The following is a 23,129-nucleotide window of genomic DNA, read 5'->3' as shown; positions in this document are numbered from 1 at the left end:
TGACTCTGAGGCTCTCTTTGGTTGGGTTGGAGAGTAGGCAGAACTCTTGCTTTTATTTTTTTAATAGATAGAAACAGTGGTGATAACGGCATCTGCTCACCTGCCTGGCTTCTTTATGTATGACAAGACTGTCACTTAGGAAGGGTGATTGATGTAGCTATCTTTTGGAGCAAACTGGATGACCCTTTTAGGGGAAAGAAGTGTTAACCGTGACTTTTAGAGCAGCTCTGTTAGCTGAGCCAAACAGCCAGCTGGGAAAGGCTGTATCTCTCTGTTTGGAAAAAGGCTATAAATAATCTATGGTAAACAAATAAACAAAAACATCAGAAGAAACACAGGTTAGATCTTCAGAAGAACTTCCTAGCTGTGCAGTGTGGTGAGATATCAGGCAAAATTGTAAGTTGTGCTCCAGAATTTGCTGAGCTCTCCTCCCCTCCCCTCCCCTCCCCTCCCCTCCCCTCCCCTTCGCTTCCCTTCCCTTCCCTTCCCTTCCCTTCTTCTCTTCATCTTTTTTTGAAAGAAAAGTTAGCTTCTCACCTCTCTAGGCTGTTATCTGTATAGCCTATACCATTCCCAAGATAGGGGAATGACCATTGACTATCATAGGCCTCATATAGAGAACCTTTATATCCATCTTTAACACACGACAAAAAGATGCTCTCTAGAATCTGAATCCCCAACATTGTGCCTGGTATAGTGTGTTATCCCCTCAGTGTGAAAAGTTAATGTGCACATTCCTAGCCACTACTGCCTTCAACCCCAGAAATGTCAATGCCGTAATGATGGGTAAAGAGTCTGAGTTGTTTTTCTATGAATTATTCTCCAAGTTGCTTTCTACAATCTTTTTTTTTTTTTTTTTTTTTTTTTTTTTGAGATGGAATCTCTGTTGCCCAGTCTGGTGTGGTGCAATCTTGGCTCACTGCAACCTCCGCCTCCTGGGTTCAGGTGATTCTCCTGCCTCAGCCTCCTGAGTAGCTGGGCACCCGCCACCACACCCGGCCAATTTTTTGCATTTTTAGTAGAGATAGGGTTTCAACATGTTGGTCAGGCTGGTCTCGAACTCCTGACCTCAGGTGATCCGCCCGCCTTGACCTCCCAAAGTGCTGGGATTACAGGCGTGAGCCGCCGCACCCGTCCTCTACAATCTTTACACTTCTCTCTGATATCCAAGGATTTTCACCAGAGCATGTTTCTTCATTAGACTATTGCTATCATCATGGATTATTGTTACAACTTGATTGTGGTGATATATAATAAATGCTTATGATGTGAGGAACGGAAGTATAAGTGCAGCAGATAAATACCCATCACAATCAAGATAGTCTGTAGAGGATTAATGTCCTAAGATGTAGGGTGTTGAACAAACAAAAATCATAAACAGCCATTAGCCCACTTCCAATTTCAGCCCCTTTCAACTCACTATGGTGTCATGCTCTGGTGTTTTTCTTGGGAGTCACTTGTTTCTTTTTTACTTTGCTATTCTCATTTCTGAGAATGGAACTTGCTATTAAAACAAATAATAGTTAAAGATAGTAGAGTTCAAGAGCTTAAGGGATAATTCAAGGCAGACACTGGAAAGAACTTTTTGATTGTGACAAGGAGGATATATTGAAGAAAACCTTGTTTAAATAGAGCAAGTGAAATTTACCTCTGGGGCATGGGCTACTTGAAGTTTGAGTAATTTTCTGGGTCTCAGTCCTTTAATTATGGGGTAACATGTGAGTCATAGGACAATGTCATCTTTGTGAAGAAAGCTGTCAATGTGTTTGTTGGACTTTGGTCAGTAGGCGATGCAGAATCACTTGTGACCAGCAGGCAACAAAGAATCACCATGAGGTTTGGAACATAAGAGTGACATAATCAGAGGCATGTATTAGGGAGACTAAACGAAAAGTCACATGTAAAATGGATTACGGCGGACAGATCCTAGCAGTAAGAAACCAAGTAAGAAGATATAGCAATAATCCAATCGAGAAAAAATGAAAACTTCACCGAGGGTAACTGCAGTAGGAATAAAAGAAAGGGACTAATTCAAGAAATACAATGGAGAAAGAATGGACAGAGCTTGGCAACTAAGCAGCTATAAAGGAGGGGCATGGGTGAGGGAGGAATTAACTATGACACAGTCACAATCAGATTTCCCCAGAGAGCAACTGGGCATTTGTCCAATGGCCAATGGGAGCAACTGAACTTTCTGCACTTTTCTTGCCGACAAACAAGCAGGGAGTAACAGTGGCCTGTTAGCTGTGCGAACTCCCCCATAACCTCTCATGATGAGGGGAGTATGACCCTGTCATAGGATGAGTCGAGATCAGAAATAGGGCAGTGGGTGCAGGTTTGTACTTCCCTGAGGGGTGATGCCATTTTATGGGTCCCATTGTCTTAACTCTTCATGGTGATCATATCTAATACTCAGGTTGCTTTTAGTTAGTGGGGCTCTCTCCACACACGAGTGAGGAGAATTCTGCAAAGAATTGGGAGGAAGAAATTTAACAGAAAGTGCCATGGCAATATCCTGCACCACCCACTGGCAGTGTTGAGTGACTTTTCGTGTTTTAAATTAGTTTCCACCCTCACTTTTTTTTTTGTATCATTTTCCTACTTATAAATTCAAGGCTATGGTACCAGATTTCCTTGGCTTTAGCAGTGAAATGGAAGTGACTTTTAATTAAGTCCTGTGTTTATTGCTGTGATGCCACCCAAAGGCAGTAGGCATTTGGAAATGTAGTGAAGATGTGGCACCTTAATGGCCTTCAAGATTAAAGAGTTTGGCATGGGACTCTCAGGCTTGTCTTCTTGGAGTCTCCCTGTGGGCCTCTCAGATTACCTGGCAGCGTGTTTGCTGACTCTAGGACAAGAAAAAAATATTCTTTTGCTAAACAAAGCCCAGGCAACCAAAGCTTTTTCTTTAGAGATCTACCTGGGCCCAGGGGGGTTTCCTCGTTTTATGACCCAGATTGGTCCCTAGCCAAAGACCTATGAAATTCCCCGAAGATGAGCAGCTCTTGAGTCCAGTTATATTCTAAATGAAAGACAAGAAACCTGACCCTCCCACCATCCCATTCGGTTTCCCACACTGAAGACTGCTGTGAGTTTAGGATTCTCTTTCCCTTCTTGGCATGGAAATATGAATCTCTACTGTTCATTAGTTGATATAGAAAAACCAAGCGCCCTTGTCATTAAGCCAGGCACATATCAGTTTGTAAAATTTCCTCAAAAGCATAGACATGTGGTTACTTCTGATTGTCAAGTACCCAGTGGGGGCTGAAAGTCTCTGGTTTGAGTGGCACTGGGGGCTCTCGGGAGAGCCCCCTCCCAGGAGAATGACCACCAGCGACCCTCTTGTCCAACATGCCAGGCTTTTTGATAAGGATGTTAGAACCGGATTAGGTTCCTAGAATTTATTTATCCATCTGCAAATGAGATTTGCCCTGATTTTGTGTCTTTTAAGTTAAAAATGGCAGTTTTTTACCTTGCGACCCTTTAGTTTCTGTCTGAGTAAGAAAGTTCTGCTCTGAATGATGGCTCCCATATCTCTGGACACATGGAGGTCATCTCATCTATGAGAATGAGTTCAAATTTCCCTTTTCAAGCGATCCTGTTTCCCCATCTGAAGAACGCCTTCAGACTCGGAGTGCAGTCCTGCAGCGCCGTGGCCTTACTAGCCATGAGTTAATGCCAAGAATCAAGGGCACACTTCTTTCTCTGATAAATTTTTGTTGTGGGAAAGACACTGGTTTTCTGGCAAGTATCTCTCAGAATTGCTCAGTTCTCAATGATCTGCTCTAGATTAGATGCTTTATTTATTATTCGTGGATAATTTCAAATTCCAAACTGGCTATACCACCGCTTGACCTGTTCTCATTAAGATCTCTCTCAACGCCTTCCTCTAAGCTAGAAATAGCTAGGGAATGTTCTGTATTCTGATGTAAGCATAATAGAAAATAAACAAAGAGGTGAATTTGTTGAAAAGTCATGGTGTAACAATTTCAAAATCAGGAAAAAAAAAACAACTTTAGACTACTCTAAATAATTCTTTGGAACTGAATTATTTCTACCCAAATATCATGATTATAAAAAAAAATCAAAGTTATGCATTACTGACTCCGTCTTCCTCCCAAAGCCAGAATTTACGAGAATGTGATTGCGATACTGAACCCTGAAGCTAGTTGAAGTTCAGGAATGAGAGGGTACTGACACATATAAATACTTCTTTCAACTTGTGATCCCGTGGGGCTTGTGCTAAAAGCCTCTCTAGCCCTTTCTCAAGACAGTCTTCAAGGGAGCCGGCCCTGAGCCATCCTGTCCGTCCTCTGAAATGGGATGAAGCCCAATCAGGCGAAGTAAAATCGGAGTGAAAATAGGTTGCATCTCATTCTGTCTTTGGGAAAACCGTCCTGTGCCTACTCCACCTTAAAAGTGAAACGTGCACTTTTTGTGTGCAGAGACTGCACGAAGTGGGCCCCCTGCTCTTTTCAGGGAGGGAATGTAAGCAGATCTCTGAAGAAACCACTTGGCTCAGCAATTTTAGGGCTTGTTGTAATTGGCCTGGCCTAAAAGAATTCAGCAAGCTGTACCTGTGCCAAGGAAAATGCAAACGCTTCCCTGAAACAGAGGCGTTTAGAATGGAGGAGAGGAGCTGGGCTCATCTGTGAGTCTGAGTAGAACAGCAAGGGGCACAGGAGAGCTGCAACATTGGAGAAGCTCCAAAGAGGCTGTTTCCTTGCTTAGCCACGGGTGGAAGTCACATCCACTGAACTGTCCCCTGGCAGGGTGAGTGGGGTCTGCCGGAGAAGGATCTAGAGTGGGAGGCTTCCTCCTTCCATTCTCAGCCTCCTCCTTGCCCTGAGGAGTACGCCCCCAGTGTGGCCAGCTGCTCAGTGGTCCTCTTCTGGGATCAGCCTCCACTGCTCTTATCTGGACACCGGGGACTAGGAATATTCTCTCTGACATTCCCAGGCCAGGATGACACTACCTATAGACTGACTGCTCCTGATTCTTTGTGGTGTCTGACGTGTCTTTTCTGTTAAAAACAAAACCTAGCAATGATTCTTTGGATATTCTGTTATTTTCCCTCACAGCACCCTATAATCCTTTGCAGGAGTTTTATACTTGGCTGTGCTTCTCCCCTTCACCTGTTACTCTGTGACCCCTGGAGGGTCGGTCTCGTCATCCCAGTCGGGTTCCTGATGCTTACCATGGTCTTTGGCCAAGAGTAGTTACCAAGCAAATGATTGTTAACTGACTAATAGTAATTCAGGTTACTGTGGAACTTGATTTCTACTTCTATCCTGTATCTTGAGCATATAGGAGGTGTCTAGTCAATACTTGAAGCATTCAGATTTTTCCTGTTAATTAACAATCTTTTGCAGCCAGGAAGGTGCCCTTTGATTCTCTCTCCTGAGAAGTGAGCTAGTTGGGAAATGGAGACACCAAGTCTTATGATGAGTCTAGCTTTCTTTCTGTTTCTTTCTACTCAGAAGATCTTTCAGTGCCTGGCCTCCTTCTTCCTCCTCAACATTTACCCTTATTCCTGCCTCTCATCACCGCTTGAGACCCTGAGATGGTCTTGGAAACGTCCCAGATATCTTAGACCTCTCATGCAGTTTCTCCCTTCACATCTCCCTACCTCTCAATTTTTCTCCCTTTTTCTTCATCCCCAAACTCTGTTTTTCTCCTCTGCCTGAGCTCAGGGTTCCCTCTGCTCAATCAGAGGTCAATTCTTGAATGCTCCATTTCTCTTATCTGACACCCTCATCAGCTTTGCACCCGTCTTTGCAACCCTGTCCAGGATAATATCATGAAAGCAACTCCAAACACATACCACATACTGGCCCCACCCAAAGCCCCGTAGTATTTAGTCTTTCCTTTTTAGCAATCTGCACCCTTTCTACTGCGCTGCCCCTATTCTTGTACCTTCCCAGCCTGCAATGTAAGGCTCACACACAGATGCAAAAGATTGCAGAATAGGCAAGAACGTCACCTATAGTTTTTACTGGCACTGTGTGTCCCAAGTGTGTCTCCTCAAACTGTAGGTAGGACTTTTAAAATTTACTGTAATTCTGACTTCAAGAAATTCTAATTAGCTTTAGGTTCTGCCTTGTAGTCTGGTACTATACCAAAGTGCCTTTTCCCTCGCGTCCATGTCTTGCTAACTGCATTTTCTATGCGTGTGTTTTGCTTATTCTTGAGCCCCATCAGAATGGCCTCCAATCAAATTGACTGCAGAGACTGAGTTCAAACAGAGATCAGACAACCACTCAATCAGGGAAGATATGGACGGAATTCAGACATCGGGGGAGGTATTTGATAAGATGGCTTCTAAACATCATCTCTTTTGAGAACTGCGATTCTCCTTAAACTGGTCATTCAATGTAGGAGTTTTGTCTTTTCTTTTGTGTTTTCCACTATACTAAAGGCCATTTGCCCCACCGAGGAGGTGCCTAACTCTTGGACTTACCTGTGATAGTTAAAGAAATAGTGCTGCTCAAGGGAAAGAGAGGAAAAGGCCGCAAGCACACTTTGGATTTATCTGATCAGCTAATGTGTTAGACCAGGAGATCCCGCAGCAGGAGTTAAAATGCTCTGTGTGAGGATGTCACATGCTTCTTTTGTCTAGTTTCTCCTTTTGGATCCCAGGTTGTTCATAGACTCAAATAGTCCAAGAGCTACAAGGATCCCAAAGGTTATTTCAGTGCAGGCAGCCTCCATGACTGGCCCTCCATTTGACCAAAGAACGTCCAGTGACAGAGCCCTCACAGCTTTCTCCAGACACAAAGTGACCTTTCCAAATCTGGGCTAAACTACCTGAATATTTTTCTTATAGTGGATCAAAAATATTTCTCTTTGACGTGTCTCTCCGTTAGTTCCATTCTATTTCCTGAAACTGGGCGGAGCAAATCCCACCATTTTCTAATCGAGAGCCCTTTAAATATTCGAAGACAGCAATTACAGAGTTGTATCTTTATCTGCCTAAATATTTCCAGTTCTTCAAATTCCTCATGACATGGTTGCTTCTATATCTTGGTTGTCCTATTGTCTGGGTCCTGCATTTTTCCTGGTGTGGGGTGCAGAGCAGAATGGAATGGTCTGCCAGTCCGAAGGGGAACCAGACTCTCCTTCCCTCACACTCATTTTCCTGTTTCTCCACTCATGACCCCGTGTCCCTCACATGCTCCAGACCCTCTGATACTTCCTCCTGTAGAAGTAATTCTGGATTTTGATCCCGTCTTTCCCAGCGGGCTTGTCACTAAAGGTTCTCAGTTTTAGATCTATTTGTGTGAAAGGGAATATTTTTGTTTTTGTTTTTGCAGCTTTTCTTGATTTCTCTAAATTCTTGTTGCTGGTTTTTTTTTGTTGTTTTTTTTTTTGTTTGTTTGTTTTTGTTTTTTTTTACTTGACCTGAGTTTGTAACAGGGTTTAATTATCTTCAGGGCAGTTTAACCCTTTCGTATTCAGCCCTAGGCCCAACATAGGTCTGAGAAATATTTATTGAGTTTATGGTTCATAGCAATATCATCAATTGACATACCTTCTTCTGCTTTGTCATCATCCTCATCATCATCATTATCATTTAAGTGGCACACAACTTCTTTTGCTTAATGTTATTGCTGTCTTTTGCCTTTATTCCTGTAATACCAATGTTCATTATGGAGAAGGAACTCATAAAGTAGCTGCAACAGAACCAGAGACTCGTGCAACCTCCTGTATCATTTCCAGTGCACTAGCAAGTGGAGCTAAGATCAGAAGCCAGGGTTCCTGACCTTCTCCTGCCCCGTATGTCTAGACTATGTTCTGTCTCTGGAGAAAAGTGGGAGAGACACTCACTGATCATCCTCAATACAGGACAATGAGCCACACCATTTAGGAGCACTGATTGGCTCCCCCGCTGTGAGAACAGTATGCTGGATGTGACACAGACAGAGAGACCCAGACTGAGTCTGCGGGAGAAAACTGGTCATGATGTCAAATGTGGAGGAAACAACCAATAGTCCTGGTGGGATGCTCTCTATTTACCAGTATAGTTAGTGGAATCCAAACAAGGAAACTTTCCAGAATGACAACTGTGCTCTGCCACTGAACTGTAGGTTAGCATGTGGTTTGTGACATATTATTTCATTTTGCCATGATACCAGTTGTGAGATCTTGCTTGTGAAACTAAGTTAACTCCATTTTATGGACAAAGAAACTGAGGTGAGAGTGGTTAATTGAGCATAAAATAAGTAGCAGAGCTAGGTATCAAGTCTAGATCTGTTGAAGCCTAGAGCTTGTTTTGCCACATCACATTGTCTCATTGACTCTTCCAGCAGTCCTGGCAAGGGAGCTCACAATTTCAGCAAAACAAATCTCAGACCCATTTCCACTGGCCTCTGTTAAATTCGACTACCTTTCTGATGTTGGTGGCAGCTCTGTACTGAACCATATGTGATACTGAACTTGGAATAAAATAATAAAGCTCCGTTTATTAAAAACCACAGCTACTTCATGAGCTGTTTCTCCATAAGCAACATAGACACTACAGTAATAAAGATTAAAAAATAATAATAACCATAAGCAAAAGAAGCTGTGTGACACTAAAATGAGGAGGAGGAGGAAGAGGAGGAGGAGGATGACAACGATACCTGCTGGAGTGGGTTATATAAATGAGACCGTGTTTCTCTGGAGAAAGATACTATTTGGACATACAGTCTGTTTTCACTAAGGTGGGAGCAGTATGTGTCCAGAGCTCTAGAGAGACTGAAAGGCCAAGTGTCCACGGTGGCAAGAGAATCCAGGAGATTGGACCATCATGTCTTTTACTCAGAGACTGGAGACCACGTCTTGTCTCTCAGAACAGCCCTGTGTGAACATCCGACTTTATGATACATTGTGATTGTGAGACAGGACTTCCCATGCAGAGCGTAAGCCACGCAGGCTTATTACTCACACCACACTCACCTGGACCCAGAGACCTCCAGGCCCTGAGGACTCCGTCTCCCCAAAGTATTTTCCTGAGAAATTACAGAGGACCTCAACCGTGCAACTCACACAGAGGCCGTTCTTCAAGGCCGGAGCTGGACTCCACGCCCTCTGGGGCACATCCCTGAGTGTGAGCATCTTCTCTCGCCCTCCTCCCACCCAGGCACCGTCCCAACTGGGCACTGCCTTGCCATGCCCCACATCTCCCACAAGGGGGAGCCCCCGGAGGGCAGCTGGGGCTGCGGAATTTTGGAAGCGCAGAAGTTTTCTCCTCCTGTCCTGTAACTGGTTTTCACTCACTCAACTGAGAGATTTCTTTGTTGCAATGATGGGGTCTAAGATAACACTTCTGGAGGCTGCAGGCGAGAAACACAGCTGATACCATCTTTTATTGTGTGTTGTTATTTGCCTAGCATTATAAATTAAGGAGGAAAAGTAACAAAGAGCTTGAAGACATGCACAGCTCACAGGCCCCGGGTGGAGGCTGGCGGCATCAGACACACAGAACCAAGACATCTGAGGGGCAACCAGGAGGTGCGTGTGGCTGCAGAGCACACAGGTAGGAACCCGCAAGAGGACAGTCGTGACGGGGGGAGGAGTGGATGGAGCATTCACAAAAGGTGGTCAGCAGAGATTAAAGGGGAAAGGCAGTGCAGAGGAGTTGGGAGACGGAGGGAGAGAGGAGGAAGGAGTTCCAAAGGAGTGCAAAAGAAAAAAATGTTTGCAGGGTGTGATGCGAAAGGCTGACCACGGAGTGGGAGAGGGAGGGTTTGGAAAGTGAATCAGAGACATAAGAGGGTTTGAAGTTGGTTCCAACTCGGCCACCCCGGAAACTTCACAAGACACGAGAGGATGGGAGATTGACACTAAAGGCTCAGTTGCACAAGAAAATTCAAAGTGAGTAGGTGTGCCAGAAAGTCAATCTAATCATTCTGGTTGTGTCATATAGCCACACCCACTCCGGACTTTAACCCAAACTAGAAGGAATTCTGGTCTGAGGGTGTTTTCAGGTCCTCTCCGCTCAGAACTCATGTTTCACACTTTCCCTTTCTTCCTTCGGCTCTTCCACAGTCGTTCTAGGTAATGGATTAGGAGTCAGAAATTCCGTGTTCTAGTCCAGGCTTTGCCACTTTCTGGTGAGACTGGCTTAAGAAAAGAAATATCTGAGTTTCCTTTTCCTTTGTCTATAAAAGGAAGATAATAATATATTACTTATGAGCCCTACAGGGTTTTTCTGAGGGATGAATAAGTCAGATAGTGTGAATGAATGCTTTTAATAGACTACAATTGCTAGTTAAATAAAATATGGCATTAATAATAATTAATCAGTTATTATATTCTTCCTATCCTCAACAACGGATTTGCCTACTGAGCTGTGGAGAAATATATATATGAAGAATAAGATAATATATAACATATACATTATATAGGTATATTAGCCTTAACCTACTATCTGTGGGAAAATTTAGAATATATGACTCTGTTTCCACAGCACATGTTAGAGTAACCTTTTTGGCAGATAAATAGGAATCTTTGTGTTCTTACCTTTTAGCCACCATCAAATGTTCTTTTCCCCGACCTCGGCTACAGTTTTGTGTTTCTCAAACATGCAGATAATGATTGATGGTGTCTGCCTGGCTACCTAGATGAGTGATTTGTCTGTGTCCTGGACACTGCTGCCGGAGCAAATGTCACACCGTGTCTCAGGCACATGATCAGACTAAATATGCTTGAAAGAAGCAAATAAGAGACTCTGTTAATCAGTTAATCATCCCATCACTATATTCCTTGCCTGAAATGTGTTTTTTGTTTGTTTGTTTGTTTTTGTTTTTTTTTTTTTTTGGTCTGGGTCATTTGTTTCTTAGTTCATTGAAATTTCTTGGATGGAAAATTGGGTTCTGCACACTGGGTGTGGCTGGTTGAGTCTGGCTGTGAAGACTGAAGTTGGCTTTGATGCCTATAGATGCACTCACCCTTCGCTTGGGTTCCAGAGGCCATGTGGTGTATGGGGAAGGCAGTGTAGATGGTGGGAAAATCACTTGACTTCTCTTGTTCATCTGTCAAATGAAACTGTTACCATCCTTCGTTTGTGCATCCAAATGTAGATGTAAGGGGCACATGAGATTATACTGCACACGCCAACAGTTCGTAACTCTCCAAGTGCTGTATAATTGTAAGGTTTTATTGTCATTATTCTGTTGCATGTTTCTTACTAGTGATTTACCCATATTTCACAATTTAAATTATTTGAAAAGCTGTCTTTCCCCAGCTGTTAATATATTCTCTTACTTTTTTTCATTTCCACCAATCAACTGATAAATCAAATATTTATAGAGATGCTAAATTTGTCATATACTTACTCACCGTCAAAAACTTAGTATCCTATCTAAATCACATGAATAGATGCACAATGTGTACATAGACTATTTGTATTCTTCTACAAATACTAAATACATATATACATCCTTTTTTCGTGCATGTGCCCATTCCCCTTTTAATAAAAATATATGTAAATATGTATTTGAGCAAGAAACGTATACCTACATCCACACACAAAGCGTCTTCACTTAGATAGCAGATTTAATGGGGAAGAGGAACAAACACATCACTCTATCAGTATTGCAACTATTTTAGAGTCCAGAAGTGACCACAATACACAATTCATGTGGTTAAAAAAAATCATGGATCAATTTCTGCCCTGTTCCTAGTAATGAATATCAATATCTTGCCTCTTCTAGACAGACTGTCAGCAGCTTCAGACATTTTTAAATGAGTTTTTAAAAATAAATATGCGAAGTCAATTATTTTGAATCTCATCTGAAGCAATTAAAAAACATCCTGACATTTAAGGTGATATTTTTTCCCAAGTAAAATAATTATAAATAATACTAATTATGAGCAAATCATTCAGTTACTCTCAGTCTAGTTCAACCTTTAGGTTAATAAACCAATCCATTAAAATTCATCTTGCTCAAAGGACCAATTTGTTAAAAAATGTAAAGACCTTTCGCCAGAAGTATGATTGATATTTTCTTTAACAATAATCAGAGCTGTCTTTCCCAGAACAGAGTATGGTCAAGTGACAGGTATAGAAAACTGGTGTGCTTTTATACCTCTCTTGGTACTACTTCTCAGATAGGTACAAAATGATATTGATGACGATGAAGATGGTAGTGATAATGTACAAAATTAAAACTCTAATGTTAAAGAGAGTACCTTAAAAAGATGTTTGAAAGCCTCAAGACAACTGATCACAAAACCCAACTATATTACTCTTCATGCCACAAACAGAATTTAGATATTCCCCTCTGCTTCTGGTGTTTCATTCTCACCAAAGGTGTAGGGTGGAGATTTGCAAATGTGTCCCATGGGCCAAATCTGGTCCACTACCTGTTATAAATAAAGTTTTATTGGAACAAAGCCCATCCATTTATTTAGATACTGTCTTTGGCTGCTTTTCTACTATAGAGGCAGAATGGAGTTGTTACAACAGAGACCACATGGTCCACAAATGTTAAAATGCTATTATCATTCTCTCACCAATAAAAAAAAAAAAAAGTTTGCCAACCTCTGTGTTACGTAATGGGGAAAAAAATACTCATCTTTGAATTTATAACAGTAGCTAATATTTGAACAGCACTTTAGAGTTTATAAAGTCTGACCATGTTATGTATTATTATCTTCACTTAACTAATGAAGAAATTGCTGACTTTTCTTTTTTTTTTTTAAAATTATACTTTAAGTTCTACAGTACATGTGCACAACATGCAGGTTTGTTACATATGTATACATGTGCCATGTTGGTGTGCTGCACCCGTTAACTCGTCATTTACATTAGGTATATCTCCTAATGCTATCCCTCCCAACTCCCCCCACCCCACGACAGGCCCCAGTGTGTGATGTTCCCCACCCTGTGTCCAAGTGTTCTCATTGTTCAGTTCCCACCTATGAGTGAGAACATGTGATGTTTGCTTTTCTGTCCTTGCGATAGTTTGCTCAGAATGATGGTTTCCAGCTTCAACCATGTCACTACAAAGGACACGAACTCATCCTTTTTTATGGCTGCATAGTACTCCATGGTGTATATGTGACACATTTTCTTAATCCAGTCTATCATTGATGAATATTGGGTTGGTTCCAAATCTTTGCTATTGTGAATAGTGTTGCAATAAACATACGTGTGCATGTGTCTTTATAGTAGCATGATTTATAATCCTTTGGGTATATACCCAGTAATGGGATTGCTGGGTCAAATGGTATTACTAGTTCTAGATCATTGAGGAATCGCCACACTGTCTTCCACAATGGTTGAACTAGTTTACACTCCCAGTTACACTCCCACCAACAGTGTGAAAGCGTTCCTATTTCTCCACATCCTCTCCAGCATCTATTATTTCCTGACTTTTTAATGATTGCCATTCTAACTGGTGTGAGATGGCGTCTCATTGTGGTTTTGATTTGCATTTCTCTGATGACCAGTTGCCGACTTTTCTATAGTCATTCAGTCATAAAGTGGTGTAGGGAGGACTTGACCTCTAAAGAAGGAAGAATGCTGCCCCAGCAGCAGCTTTCTAGAAACAGGAAAGGAGATGGCTCTCAAACTGCAATAATGGCTACCTGTCTTTTTTATCCACCTAGATGTGACCATTGCCCAAAGACAGTAGAGAAAATAAAACTTTTGACATTCTTTTCTCTCATTATCTGACCTTGGCCGGGGTGCTTTTAGCCTTGTCTGCTTCTATGTCCTTGTTCTCATAACCAGAGTTATACTAATAAACAGAAAGGAAAGCAAAGTGGTTTGTAGTCAAAGCTAAACTTTACTGCATCAACTCTCACTTATCCATACTGAAAGGAATGTGTCCACGCTGAAACTGGCACTGTGGCATGAATATTCCCAAACAGCAGATAACAGAAAAGTCTTTTTTTTTTTTTTTGGAATACACTATCTTTTTAAAAATTTGCATTTTGAAACAGTAAATCCTCGCTTCGTTATGTTTCATTTTTATTCAAGTTAATATCAAAATTATATTTTCCCCTCTGAGCTTAGGACATCTGTTAGCAAAGTGGGCCCCGAAGTGCTAGATATCAGGCGGAAGGATGCCTGGAATGAAAACCTTGCCTTTGATATTCATAGATATAAAACAACAATTGTTTGCTGGGACCAAAGCTTTTCTTAATCTCGTGTTTTCTTGGAAAGGGGTGAGGGATAAAATGAGATACATAAGAGTAAGACTTTTTTACATTGAATCTTTCCTGAATATTCCAAGCCAAAGATAAGGATTTAAACAATTGAACGAATTCAATTTTTTCTTCAACCAACTTTTACTTTGAGTGTCCACTGTGGCAGGCACCGGTAAGAGCTGGAGTATCACATTGACTAAGAAAATTGATTAGAGAAACAAACATGTGCCTACATGTTATTAGAAATAAGCAATGGGATGGGAGTACAGATAAAATCTTAAGTATGTTCAATGGAGAAGTCATTCTTCCTTAGACAATCACAGAGGACATGATGGAGGAAGTGGCATTTTGTGAGACTTGAAGAATACACAAGTGTTGGGCATCTGAAAATGGGAGGAGTGGCATTCTAGGAGGGAACGAAAGCATAAGAGCGAAGTGTAGGGTTTGGATGTGTTCAGAAAATTGTTCCGTTTTGTGGAACATATGGTTATATGGAGATAGAAGAAGACAAGGGAGGTAAAACGGGATGGAACCAGATTCTGGAGAGCCTTGGATTATAAGTTAGGAAGTTTGGTCTTTATTCTGTAGATAGTGAGAACCACTGATTCTTTGTGTGCAGGAGAATTACATGATCACGCCTGAGATTGGGAGTAGAGTGTGACCTATATTGGAAAAGAGCTTGGAGGCAGGTCACCAGAAAGATGCCAGGTGAAAAAGTACCTCCTCTACCTTGTTCTCTAATTGCAAGGCTGCTTCTCTGTCACAACCCTGACTATTGTAGGTTATAGCACTGGCTGAGGACTTTCTGAGGGCATTTATTTAATGACATGCCAGTGGCATTTACTCATAAAACCAAAAAGCCATTGAGGCCAGAAATAGGGGTTTTGGTTACTTCCCCAGACAGGATGCAGTTTGGGTGATTACACATGTGATTCATCGAGGTCGGGAAGCAAATCCTCTACAAACAAACACCCCTCCCCTCCAAGCCCGGTGACTCATGGCTTCATCAGTTTGATCCATGGAAAGCCCTTGAGTTCAGGCAAAATTTGAGGTATAAGGTTAAATCACAAATCTTTAGCATTTATCATGATAAGAGAAATATTTTTATTCACTCTTTCAACCATTCAAGCAATAAGCATTTATTGAACTCCTATTGTTTTAGGAACAAAACATATGGCATTATAAAGCATAGTTCCTCCCATAAAAGATTCCCCAGCTTAATTGGGAAAACAGATATAAACAATAAAGAGAGTATCCTGTAAGTATTACTATAGAGAAATGCAAACAGTACTAAAGGATCAGAGGAGAGACACATAGCTGCTTTGGGAGGGACAGGTGGCATTGGAATTGGGTCTCAAAGAATAACTATCCATCATTATTCATTCATTATTTCAACAAATAATTATCAAGCACCTACTATGTGCTAGGCACTGTTCTAGGCATGAGATTTCATGCTTTTGTGGAACTTAAATTCTAATGAGAGAACCCAGATATTAAGCATAGCTGGGAATCAGCCAACCAAATATGTACCCTCAGGGTCTTTACACTCTTGTAAAGGTACGTTTCAGAGAGCAGCAACTAGCACCTCGTTTCAAGCAAGAACAATGGATGCAAAAAGAAGTATGGATCTAGCTCCCTGGGAGAGATTGGAGAAAGAAACCTCAGGTTTGGGATGCCCAATTTGAAAAGAAGGCTTATTAATAGCCCTGAATTAAGATGGACAATTGCCCTGACCCTCTTTGGCTATAGTGGATAGGCATAAGTTGGAGACCATTCTTACGTGGAAATTCGTAGCATTCAGTCCCCTGACATTCTGATTTTGTAGTATCTATCAGGCACATAGAGTCACTGATTAGGGACTCTGGGTACAGTTGTTTGGATTCACTAATAGATTCTTGGTACCTTCAATCTAATAGTTTTACAGTGGTTCAGTGCCATGAACATGAAAACCTAAGACACTGGCCACCTCCTTGCTTAAGTAATATTCAGGTCAAATTCTGTAACAGCCCACTTCGGTTTGGAGGTCATACTTGATTCTCATTTCATCAGGTTTTCTAAAATAACCAGGCCATGAGGTGGTTATTGTTATGGTACTCATTGGAATGGGATTTGACCTATATAAGGCAAAGAACTAGGACAGAAATAGCTCTTCAGCCCATCACAGGGTTGGAGAAATCCAGTATAAGCAATCGTAGAATCACAGAGCTGGAAGGGTATCAAGGTGACTTAAGGCGATCCTGGCATCTGCCTCTAGGCCTGTCTGGAAATTTAATATAAATTCTAGAACTCATCATTTTAACAAATGCATACAAACATACTCATCTTGAATAGTATAGGTCCTTTCAGGGCAGTGATGCTGCCTAGCCTTAGGCAAAACATCTTTGAACCTCCCGTTTCATGGCAGACCTAAGAATCTACAGCATATTCTTTCAGTATACTTAGTGGAAGAAATTCGTTGTCTTTGGAGGTTATTTTGTGTTTTCAAAAAAAACCCAAGTGCCATATTCAATTGGTCCAGCTGGATGATACCATTGTTGATTAAAAATGAATTTAAGGCCGGGCACGGTGGCTCACACCTGTAATCCCAGCACTTTGGGAGGCCAAGGCAGGGAGATCACGAGGTCAGGAGTTCGAGACCAGCCTGGCCAACATGGTGAAACCCCATCTCAACTAAAAATACAAAAATTAGCTGGGCGTAGTGGCACACGCCTGTAGTCCCAGCTACTGGGGCAGCTGAGGCAGGAGAATTGCTTGAACTCAGGAGGCAGAGGTTGCAGTGAACCGAGATCATGCCACTGTATTCCAGCCTGGGTGACAGAGCAATACTCCATCTAAAAAAAATAAAAAAAATAAAAAAGAATTTAAATGCACTTATAAAATTGTAAGCTGACATTTTTGTTTGCCTCATAACTGGTTCAAAGGGACTTACCAGCAATTGAAAAAATAATAAGTAGATATTCTCCCAGATTGCCGATTTGAGGGTATATGAAGCTCTGGTAAGTTGTACAGTTCCTCCCTCCACTTAGTGACCTTATTTGAGGTCAAGGAGCATGTCCTGTTTGCCCCAGAATACCCGCCTACGACAGAGGCAGATGCATGTGGGGGCTATTTGTTAAATGAATAAAAAACAATAATTTCAGTACTTTATAGTCAGATCATGATTTTTGTTCATTTTTATTTTTTCCATCAAATATGAATCCCATGATCACCTCTTACCTTAAGGTTTATTAGCTAGCAAAAAGCAAAGGAAGCAGTGTTGGGTGGATAGAACACTGTTCTGAAAAGAAAGGTCAGGCTCTAGGATAAAATCTGTTATGAGTAGAATGGGTGGCTTTGGAAGAGGTACTTAAGTCTGTGTCTCCATCTTTAAATGAAAGGATTGAACAGATGGTGGGAAAAGGTCGATTTGAGGAACAAACTCTTGAGTAGCTACTTTGTGCCTATCTCTATATGCATGCTGTAGGGGAGATTCATTGTTATTATTCTTATTTAGAGACAGGGTCTCACACTGTCACCCAGGCTGGAGTACAGTGGTGTGATCATAGCTCACTGCAGCCTCAAACTTCTGGGCTCAAGTGATCCTCCCAGCTCAGCCTCCTGAGTAGCTTGGACTACAGGTGTGTGCCATCACACACAGCTAATAGTTTTATTTTGTGTAGAGACAGGGTCTCACTATGTTGCCTAGGCTGGTCTTGAACTCCTGGGCTCAAGTGATCCTCCTGCCTTGGCCTCCCAAAGTGCTGGGATTACAGGCATGTGTCACCATGCCCAGCCCACAGGAGATGTTATTAAGGTGGGTTTTTTTTTGACTGAGGCTTGCTCTGTTGCCGAGGCTGGAGTGCAGTGGCATGATCTCAGCTTGCTGCAACCTCTGCCATCTGGGTTTAAGTGATTCTCATGCCTCAGCCTCCTGAGTAGCTGGGGATACAGGTACATGCCGCCACACCCAGCTAATTTTTGTATTTTTAGTAGAGACAGGGTTTCCCCACGTTGGCCAGGCTGGTCTCGAACTCCTGACCTCAAGTGATCCACCTGTCTCGGCCTCTCAAAGTGCTGGGATTACAAGTGTGAGCCACTGCACCCGGCCATTTTTAAGGCTTTAGTGTTGGTCAGTACTCTTGTGTTTGCAAGTGAAAGAAACCCAGCTTAGTTTAGTTAGTTAACAAACCAAACTCTAGAAAGGGCTGGGGTATACTGGGCTCCAGAAATTACTAGAATCAGGGACCCAGGCACTTCCTCCCACTTTGCCTTAAGCTTCTCTCTCTGGGTCAGCTTTATTCTCTTAGACCTTCCTCCATGAGGCTGGAAAAATGTGCAAAACCTCTGGGAAGTCCTCTGAGCCAGGAAAACAAGATAACATGACTGGCAGCTGCTATAGAACCCTAAGGTTGGATGCAGAGAAGGTCAGCTCCCCCAGAGAAAAGGTTGTTACACAGCCAAGATAAAATAGAGCCTTGCTAAAGCCTGCTTTCTCTTCCTGCCGCCTACTCTGACCCTACTTCTCTCAGCTCCACAACCACTGGTGACTTTCTGCTCGCCTTTCAAGACACTGTTCAACTTTGCTTTCTCTGAGGCCTGACTGGCAGGGCAGCACTGTCCCTTCTTGTGTATGCCCCTAAGGCACCTGAACCCATCTGTACTGGGGAAGTACACCTTGCTGTGTTGCTGGTCCTGGTCTCTTTACAGATTCTTCTTCCCATGAGTCTGAGAACTCCTTAAAGGCACTAACTAACTGCCTTCATTGGTTTTGTGCTACTTTTTTATTCAATTATTTATGTATCAGTTATTAACAGTTTACTATGTGGTAGGTTCTGAGGATTCAAAGAGAAGTAACATAGGATTCCTGTTCTCAAGGTGGTGAAGGTCATGTGGGAAATGCGTGATAAATAGACACTGGCAGTACAAGACAGTGGGATGAATCCATTACAGATGTCAGCACTGGATGCTATAGGAGCACACAGGAGGGTCTCCTTGCTGGAGCAAGGATGGCGGTTGAGAATGCCAGCAAGACCTTCCAGGAAGGGAAACGCACCGCCCCTGGCCTGAGTCCTGTTGAATACTCTTGAGCCTTGTTGTGTGGGGCCTGAAAGAGAGCATTCTCTGTAGTAAGAAAAGCACATGAGGAAGTCAGGGGATGCCCCAAAGAGCAACATAATAACAGGCTTATGTTTGGGTGTGATAGATAAGACAGAGACACATGAAGTAATTGGACAATAAGACAGTTTCCAATCAAGTACTAATTTTGCAGTACAATGAACTACGAGTATAGAAGGGATCACCATGGACTTATTCTGGAAATCTCTCAGAAAGTGTGGGTTCTGACTCACTTCATGAGAAATGACAGGGCTAAATCTGAGACAAAAAAAAAGTCCGGGTTTCAATCTCACTCTACCTTGTATTAGCCTGGTGATATTTTCTCAATCGTTAATTCGTACATCATGAAACGAAGACACTAAGATTCAACTCTCAGAGTTGTACTGAGGATAAAATAAGACTTGTAAAATGTAAAGCACTATACAAATATAAGTTGTTCATTAAAACTGTTTATCTGTAAAATAGAGAATTCTTCATTGACAAAGATATTTGGATGATAGAAAGAGATGTATAAGTATACTTACATTTACATTAAGAAATATTTTAATTTTACTTACCGGATAAAAATCTTGGTTAATGCTATTGCAAAATGCAAATATGTTAATGAGTTGACTGTGTCTTTTTATACATTTCTGACTCTTAGGATAGGGCAGAAAATCAGCCCTTCAGGGTAGGCTGTCTGATTCGGTGGTACGTGTGATGTGCTAGGAATTAAGTAGTTTTCAGGTGTGCTAATTTTGAGGTAATCTCTCTCCTAAGCAAACTGCATTCTTATCGACAGAAGTTTTGCTTGAGGATTTCTGTCTTAAAATAGAACTCTAAGTGGTGCAACTTTCTTTTCACTGTCTCCATTTCCTCCTCTTTAAATGACCATAAGCAATGGCAGCATTTTAAAGTCACACTCATACAAGTGATGTTTAGAGAAGTTTGATTTCATTAATCTTATACTCTGGTCAGATGTAGGCAAGGGCAAGGAACATCCAACAGATACAGAATGACCCACTAAAGGAATCTGAACTCTTTTGAGTGCTTTTCAAAGACTATGGGTGAAATACTAAAAGGTAATTGACACAGTGTGTTCAGGCATGCAGTGTAAATGATCCTTTACTCCATGTGCTCCATCAGTTCTAGACAGCCCTTGGCTATCTTGTGGAAGAAACCCCTGCTTTGTCTCCCTCGTTCCCACTGCTACCAACACTGAGCTGATCATTATAGAGGAGAGTGACTCCAGTGCTTTTCCATGTGACTGTGAATGTGGCCCTGAAAAGCATCAACAGAAACATTAGAGATTTGTTGTTCACTCTTGCTTAATGATGAATTCAAGGAAGCTAAAAGTGGAGGCCCATCACTCCCAGCTATGGGCTCGAAGTTATGGCCAGTTGGTAGTCCTCTTTCTCCACCCATTACTCCATCCACCTGGACCTAAGAGCTGCCTTCTAAAATTTATGTAAGGAAAGAGAGCATGACTCTTTTCTTGGAATATGAAGTCTATGAGATATCAATACAAATTCTCCAAAATAAGGAGGTATTCTAAAGGTCAAACAAGTTTAAGAAATCCTGAATATGTCTCCACTGGACATCCAAAATGCACATGAGCAAAGCTAAGGTTGTAAAATAAAAATAATACAATAAAGTGAAATAAAATGAAACATTTGAACTCAGCTTTTCTTTTCTTTTCTTTTTTTTTTTTTTTTGAGATGGAGTCTCGCTCTGCCGCCCAGGCTGGAGTGCAGTGGCCGGATCTCAGCTCACTGCAAGCTCCACCTCCTGGGTTTACGCCATTCTCCTGCCTCAGCCTTCCGAGTAGCTGGGACTACAGGCGCCCGCCACGTCGCTCGGCTAGTTTTTTGTATTTTTTAGTAGAGACGGGGTTTCACCATGTTAGCCAGGCTGGTCTCGATCTCCTGACCTCGTGATCCGCCCGTCTCGGCCTCCCAAAGTGCTGGGATTACAGGCTTGAGCCACCGCGCCCGGCCTGAACTCAGCTTTTCTAAAGTTATTGGACTTTAGAACTGTTTTTTTAGTAATGCTCATTAGCACCTTGAATACTTCTTGCTTCTAGTTAATAAGAAGATAATGTTCTTAGAGAAGTCTCAGTAAATAGTCCTCTTGAAGGCTGAAGTCCATGCCTTAGACTGAAAAAAAGTTGAACGTAGCTTGGATAAATCTTATAATTGAGGAACACATGCTTACCATCCAAGGGTTCTTTTTAATAGCCCATTCTTTATTAAATTGCGGGTTTGCCAGGGAGGTAGGAGGTGAAATAAGCAATCAGCATTCGAGCCCATTCCTTATTCAGAAAAAAAATTTCTTCTTTTCTATTACTGGCTAGATCTCATGGAAAATCCCTTGAAAATGCTGAAATTGACTTTTCCTCTCCCTCTCCTCTAGCCATTTGCCTTTTTTTCATCAAGAGTGAGTATAGATTTGATTTGTAACTATTATAGTTTATATTTGATGGGACCCTATGGGAAACTATTAGCCAAGAGAAAGAGTAATCGCTAGTAGTTTTAACTGTAATCACAGAGAAATCCTTCCCTCTCCTTCAACCTTTCTATGGCTCTGTAATTGTGAGCCATATCTTTCATAGGACCTTTCCCATAGGTGCTAAGTTCATATTTTCTCTCCATAGGTTCTCCAAGGTATCTTTTTTTTCTACCCACAAAATAGACAGGGTGTCAGGCGATGGGATCAACTCTATTCATCATACATATCATTTTATACCTCTTCAAGGAAGCTTTTCTTGATCAATTTTTTTCTCTAATCACTGCTTCTCCCAGTATTTCTTCTGAATCGATTGAATGCATAGGATGTTATTTTACCTATCGTGTCACAATACTTTGCAACTGATCTTAGTTTATTCATCTGTGTATTTTCTTTGTCAACTAGAGTTTAAAGTTCATCGGAGGCAAGTAAAATATATTTAATTCTTTCATACTATCTTCAAAGCCTTACGTGCAGTAAGACTTACACAGAGTTTTGTACAGAGTGGGCATTTGCTTGTTTGAATTAAAAATACTTTACATGGAATGAATGTGAGGATATCTACTCATCTCCCAGGTTTTCTATCGATATGACTGGAAAGTGAACATTGAAGTCTCCTGACCTGAGCTCAAATCCCAGGCCAAAAACATCAGTAATCTTTGTGCTCTTAATCAAGTTACTTACCTTCTCTGAGTTTACATTTTCTCATACCCACGATGGGGATCTTCTATCTACCTTTTCCTAAAAGACTACATGAGGAATAGTTAGAAATTTAAATTCTGCTGTCAGACAGTTCTGATTTGAATACCCTCTCTGCTACTTGCCATCTCACATTGAACAAATTGGTTAACCTCTGATGAGCCTCATTTTCGTCATCTGTGAGTTAGGATCCATAATAAGATTTATCTCATGAACTTGTTTGGATTAAATGAAATAATGCAAGGAAAACTTAGAATGGTACCTGACATCTAGCAAGCATTCAATTAATGTTAACTACTACTATTGAAGAGTACCTAGAATACCTGATGCTGGTGGGCTCAAATAAACCATAGTTCTTTCTCCTACTAATTCCCATCTTTAAATCCATTGCCATGGCAGATGCACTTTGCAGATCTGTTGGCTAAATGTGTAACTTTCATTGCAGGAAAGGCATTCTGCCTGTTTTTGCCTATCTTAAATGGCACAAAATTCTTCTGAAGGAAAAGACTTTCTCAGGAAGATAACACATATCTGGATTGAAAAGAGCTTACGTTTTTAAAGTGTGGGTTGGAGACATTTTTTAATTGAACACAGCCATTTTTTATCATGTTGATTTCCTCAGGATATGAATCAGAGAGAAAGAACTGAAGTCTTGTCTCAGGAAGAAAGAGGGCAGGCAGAGGATTTTTCACTGGTAAGGCAACTTGCACACT

General features: G+C 41.5%; 1 long non-coding RNA gene across 6 annotated transcripts in view; it reads left to right on the top strand.

Moving 5' to 3' along the window:
- The window catches only part of LOC106993508 (uncharacterized), a 336,731-nt gene that overhangs the window by 153,512 nt on the left and 160,090 nt on the right, over nt 1-23,129 (top strand). For 2 of the 6 annotated variants that reach the window (XR_013404350.1, XR_013404353.1), the window contains exon 1: nt 9,216-9,517. The exons of the other annotated variants lie outside the window; for them this stretch is intronic. This is a non-coding gene — a long non-coding RNA (uncharacterized LOC106993508). Of the gene's footprint in view, nt 1-9,215; nt 9,518-23,129 lie in introns of those variants that run through there. 6 annotated transcript variants of the gene reach the window in all.

Source organism: Macaca mulatta, chromosome 14 (genome assembly GCF_049350105.2).
Source record: "Macaca mulatta isolate MMU2019108-1 chromosome 14, T2T-MMU8v2.0, whole genome shotgun sequence".
Lineage (NCBI taxonomy): Eukaryota > Metazoa > Chordata > Mammalia > Primates > Cercopithecidae > Macaca > Macaca mulatta.
The sequence above is the reverse complement of the archived record's forward strand: the minus strand, read 5'-3'. Positions and strand labels throughout refer to the sequence as shown.